Source organism: Euprymna scolopes, chromosome 25, assembly GCF_053919585.1.
Source record: "Euprymna scolopes isolate OS-2025 chromosome 25, ASM5391958v1, whole genome shotgun sequence".
NCBI classification, from domain to species: Eukaryota; Metazoa; Mollusca; class Cephalopoda; order Sepiida; family Sepiolidae; genus Euprymna; species Euprymna scolopes.
In genome coordinates, this window is record NC_136506.1 from 25,872,738 (window position 1) to 25,879,166 (window position 6,429).

Below are 6,429 nucleotides of genomic sequence, written 5' to 3' on the forward strand. Positions count from 1 at the left end.
TTACATCTAGGGACCTCTACAGTGTGGGGGTGGGATCTAGTAGCCTGTCGGGTTTGTCAAGGGTGCTCGCGTCGTGGGGGCACAAGTGATTGCAGTTCATCAGAGCATTCACCACTAAAATACTTGTAGAACAGGCAGAGGGATGCAACATTTCGTCGATGGGACAGAGGCTGAAGCTTAGATGCCAGTTCAGGGCCTATCAGATTTGCGACTCTCTTTTGAACCTTGTTAAGGAGCGAGAGACTAGTAGCAGATGCACCAGCCCAGATGTGGCAGCAATACTCCATACATGGGCGAATGGTGGCCTTATAGAGGTACAGGATACTTTCGGGTGTTAGTAGTTTTCTAGCACGGTAGAGAGAGCCTACCTTTCTTGCAGCGGCCCTGGCAATGCCTTCAATGTAATTGTTCCAACTCATGTTTCCTGTGAACGTTAGGCCAAGGAGTTTGAAAGATGGACTCTCAGATAAAGGGTCGTTGGCCATTGCTATTGGTGGTAGAGAGGGTTTCTTGTAATTATTGAATGAAACTAGTTTAGTCTTGGCAGCATTGAACGCGACCAACCACTTTTGTCCCCATTCCACTACAGATTGGAGGTCTTCCTCTAGTGTTTCTGCCATTTCTTTAGAAATGTGTTCATTCGTCTTCCTGTCGTGTCCGCCATAGAGTGTAGTGTCATCAGCATATATACCCATCTCAGAGGCAATGTTGTCGGGGAGGTCATTTATGAATATCAGGAACAATAGAGGTCCAAGGATAGAACCCTGGGGCACTCCCGCATTTATATCATATTGTTTAGATGTGCGACCGTCGAGGACTACCTGGATTTTTCTCTTATCTAAGAAGGATTTAATTATGTTAAGTATTCTACCAGTGATACCGTAAGATCTAATCTTCCTGAGGAGACCCTTATGCCATACCCTGTCAAAAGCCTTAGATATATCTAGAGCTACCGCTCTGCCTTCCCCCGCTTTGTCCAGTGATTGGTATATACGTTCAGAGATCACGGTGAGGATGTCTGCTGTGGAACGGGCTTGTCTAAATCCATATATATATATATATATATATATATATATATATATATATATATATATATATATATATATATATATATATATATATATATATATATATATTGGCTTAATTCTAAAGTTTAAACCCTCCTTCATTCATATACAGGATGACTGGGAAACACCTGAATTGTGGAACAGATTAATTTTTATCATTGAGAGAGAGAGAGAGAGAGAGAGAGAGAGAGAGAGAGAGAGAGAGAGAGAGAGACAGCAGACACAGAGCAAATAATAATAATATAATATCATAATAATAATAATAATAATAATAATAATAATAATAATAATAATAATAATAATCATGAAATAATGCAGGATAAAGTTTTAAAATGATTACATGTTTTTTTTTTATTTTATAACATAATAACATCAAACAATAAAAATAAAATGTTGGTTTTGTTCTTGAAAAGATATAATGAAAGATGAAGTTAAATATTGAATTCTTGTGGACGCGCAGAAACAAAGAAGCAGTGTTTCCTCGAATCATCATATGCATGCGATGACAATATAAAATTTTAAATCGAACCAAAATCTTATTTGTATTGTTTTAATTTATAAATTAAAATTTTTTAATCATAAATTAAAAAAAGCATTTAATCATTTTAAATTTTCACTTTTCATTTCTTTTTTTATTTGTTACACAACATATTGTTTGTATTGATCAATGCTTTAAATTTTAAATCATACAATAAAAATTTTATATCGTAAAATAAAACACATTAAATCCTTTTATTTGTTAAACAATGTAGTTCATCTTTATACCGGTGTCGACCCAATGTGTCATTTTTTTGATAACAGGGTTAGAGGCTACTTGTACAACTAAACGGTAAAAAAAAAAAAAAAAAAAAAACAGAACATTTAAAAATCCCAGATAAAATACTTTTTCATAAATAAACAATAAACAGAACTTTATTTCTAATGATTTTATTTTATCATAATTTTTAGGATATAATTTTGTTTTTTTTTTCTGAAATCCTTGAAACGCCATTTTAAAAAACCATCTTGACGTTTTTATTAAACCTTTAACTTTGCTGACGAGTTTTCATTTTTTTTCTTCATTTGTCTTCGCTATTGTCACAATTTTTTTGCTAAATGTACACGTTAAATCGTGTTTGTACTTATATTAGATATTGCTTCGCTAAAGACCCAAAGGGGACCACACAAAATGAAACAATGGTTCTTGAGGAAACGAAAACGAAAAGGCACTGATTTCTTTATTTTATACTTGGATTTTGACTCGGACGTTCACAATCTGCATAAGTACCAAGTTTTATTAAAATTCGAAATACAAATGAAAAGTTTCAGTTTATTGGTGAAAAAGTTTTACTTTTAAAATAATAAATAGTAACGATTACTGCACTACCATGCACTAGCAGTATCAGAATTTTTGTAGGAATTTTTGACACCCCTAACACGAAACTGCGAATACAATATAAAAATCTCGTAATTTCTCTGTTAAAAGTGGGTTATTTATTTTCTTTATGGATTATACTTCCAAAATAAACTATTACAGTTGTTTTAAAAGTAATAGAATTTTTTTTTTTTAACAGTAATGAATTTTCCGAACTCAATATTTTTCAATTTTTAAACTTTAAAAATCTATCAAAATTTTTCTATTGATTCTATTTTTACGATATTTTCATGGTCCATGCACTGCTTCGTTAACCCTTATTCCCGCGTGGCCTTCGGTCCTTGATAAATGGTGACTCCCAAATAAATAAAAATAAAAAATAAAATTGAAATATTATATTTAAGCAAATTTTACGATCGGGCAACGCCGGGCAGCCTTCTAGCATTTAAAGAAAAAATAACATAAAAAACCATTATACACAATTGTCGTATTATGTTTACATCCCCGATCTTCACAATTACCCTATTATTTTGGATATAGCTCGAGATAGACGAAATGTATTCCATCTTTTCCCAAGGGCAACAGTGGAAATGACTGAACTGGTTTAGTTTCAACAGAACTTGAGCACGCGTATCCGGACCGCTTGAGTATCCGTTACACCGGTTCAACTCCTCAGTATCAAAACAATGCGATATCAAGACTGTTTGCAATGTCATTATCGTTGAGACTATCAGTTTATCCCCGTGGTGGCTGTCGTTTCCAACCCTCTAAGCTGACCACGCATATTATCGTGTTTTAATAGGAATAGTACACAGCGCTGCGTTCGTGTCCTCGTCGTCTGACATGATTTAAACGTCGCCATATCGAGCCACGTGATACGGGTCATTACATTTGGCGGGGAACGCAGACGCGACAGATGACGCACGTTCAAAGAGCAGGAGGAATGTGTGCAGTAATTTCCCTTAATCAAGGCTGGTGTTTTGTTGTCGTTGCTGCTGTGTGTTTGTTTGTTTTGTTTGTTTTGGGTTTTTTTTCTTTTAATATTCGGTTGTTGAATAAATAGCGAGAATCCTATCTAAGGAATGCGTAGGCGGGGTAAATGTCAGGATGGAACGAAAGAAAGTACGAATAAAAGGAGTGACAAGAAAAAAAAAAGGTAAATAATTGGTGCTTCTTTGGAAATTCGAAAATATTGAATTTCAAGTAAACCCAATGACATCTACCCAATTGTCATTTCATAATAATAAACATATCCAAAAATTGGGAAAAAACGATAAGGTATAAAAATAGCCATTAATGAAAATAGTTTTTAAAGACAATTAGCGACCATTAAGTTTTTTTAATAATAATAATAATAATAATAATAATAATAATAATAATGATGATGATGATGATGATGATGATGACGACGACGACGACGACGACGACGACAATAATAATAATAATAATAATAATAATAATAATAATAATGATAATAATGATAATAATAATAATAATAAAGACTAACGATAATGAAAATGACTGAAATATTAAGGAAAACCCTTGAATGTGGAGAATAATACAAGACAATATAACGAATAAGCGTTACAGGGAATGAAGAACACCGAAACTGCATATCTACAAGTTCTACACCCCCAACATGTATCCCCTGATTGTTTTATCACCGTTCACCCCCCCCCCAATAAAAAAGTGATACCAAAGGGACGAGAAGAGTCAATAAGGACTGAAAGACCAAGGAGCGAGCGCCAACCAGACCTCGGCTGAACAAGCGCAAAGAGAACTGGGGCTGAGTGCCACTCAAATTCCAGTATAAACCAATAGCCACTACCAGCGAGAAATCAATGGTAAGCGGCTGTTGCGATGATACAAATTCATTTGCAAATGCTATAGAAGGAGGTGGAGAGAGCTGGACGTCTGGGGAGACTTGTTGTCACTCAGCTTCCAGAGAACACCACAGGTTTCCAATCAGATCGTTTGTTGACTTGTGTGAAAGCTCCATGTGAGCCAATAATAATAATAATAATAATAATAATAATAATAATAATAATAATAATAATAATCCGGAGAGTTCCACTCGTAACAAGGGAGGTAATAATTTTCTTAAATCTTAGGCCAATTTTCGATAATTAAAAAAAAACTGTTTTAGTAATAATTTAATTTCTACCTTATCGTTTTTCGTAATTTTTTGATATGCTCATTACTGCGACATAACCATACCGTTGATGTTTCTTGAAATCCAGTATTTCGTTTTTCGAATTTCGCTCTAATTGTAACAGAGCGCGTGTGAAAATATTAGCAGGAGCCGAAGGATAGCTGGCTAGCAAAAAATATTAGCAGAAGCACCCGTTAAAACTCGTATACAAATTAGCAAGTAGTCGTCGGCAGAGAAGCGAAGTACGAGCCGGGAAGATTGACCTGTAAAGTTAAAGACGAGAAATGGCTGCCTGTGGCTATCGTGAGGTCTGGAGAGAGGAACTTGTATGTATGTATGTATGTATGCCTAAAACTTTCGACAGAGGCGACTGATTTTCACGAGATCGGTATCGTTTTGAAGATCGACCCTCTGGACGACAAATATCGAAAAATTGGTTAAAAACATTAATTCCTTCGCCCTCAACTGAGCACTTCTCTACAAGGAGGGGTCGCTTTTTTCGCCGATATTTTCGAAAGTCATCCTCTCTTTTCGATTGACTAGCCTTACTTCCGGTTTGGCGATGGACGCAATGGCAAAGACGTCACTTTTTTTTCACGTTCTTTTCCCCCTTCGCAGTATAAGTTCGAGCCTGCCTGCCTACCACCAGTTTTTTTTTTTCAAACACCCGAGCAACGCCGGCACCCAGGCTACCCTTTGTATGAATCAGTTTTTATTGAGGTTTTTATCAACAATATACTTTGCATTTCACTTGTTTAATATATAGAAGGGCAAGTGCTAAGTGAACCCTTGTAAAATGTAACTTTCTTAAGAAATGGTACAAATTGTTCTTTTTTTACGAGGGTCGTTCCAAAAGTAAAGTTTTCTATTTTTAACTGAAAAAGCTCAATAGCTACGAAGACAGAAGCGGTACCCTTAAAACGATCGACATTTTGTGCTCCAAAATTTATTTTTCTACATAGTCACCACCATCCCAATGCGCGTTTCCCAGAAATTCAATGACGCATCTCTGCTTCTGACACACGTCCATGACAAGGATTGCCTTCTTAGAGTCTCACAGCGTCAATATCTGCAACATAGAAATGAAATATTCAGGCGGGATAAAAATAGGAGGCATAACTTTGGGAATTTCCCTCGTAAATTCCAAAGAGACTTTATGAATAAACTGAATTTTTATGGAAATCACTTCAGACAAGGCATGAAGCCACTTGATATAAGAAGATAACAAATACTCCTTCAAGATCAAAAACCACTTATTGTTAGATGGATAGCATCTCACACAGTAAACAGCAAGCATCTCCCTTTGGGGGAGAAATATTAGCACTTGTGCAGAACAAATACCGTTCGATAGTTGGAGTTTTTTCTTAGTAGTTTACGTAAAACGCCAGAAAGTGCTGAACGAAATTTTCGTGTTTTTTTTTTTTCTGTCGCGCAAATGCTAATTAATTTTTATCAATGAGAAATACATTATTTCTGGTATTATAAAGATAAATCAATGAAACAATTATTGAAAAATGAAAATTATTGGATAGTTTTTTATGAAACCTTAAGAAAGTTAAAATTGAAAAAACACTCATTGCAAGGTAAGTTTTAATAATAGATATTTTTTAATAACAAGCAACTGATACCAAGCAAAAAAATTTGGATTCTTAAAAAAAATTATTTTGTATAATTCAAATCAAAATAAATAATAAATAAGTATTTTTTTTATTTAAGAAATAAATGATAGTGTTGGATATATGGCAGATGACCCCAGGAAGATAAGCATTCCAAAGGGTCCACACACGCAGATCGATTCCATGTAAGGAATGCGAAGTTTTCCACCATCGTCTATTGGAATGCATAATTTGACCAAA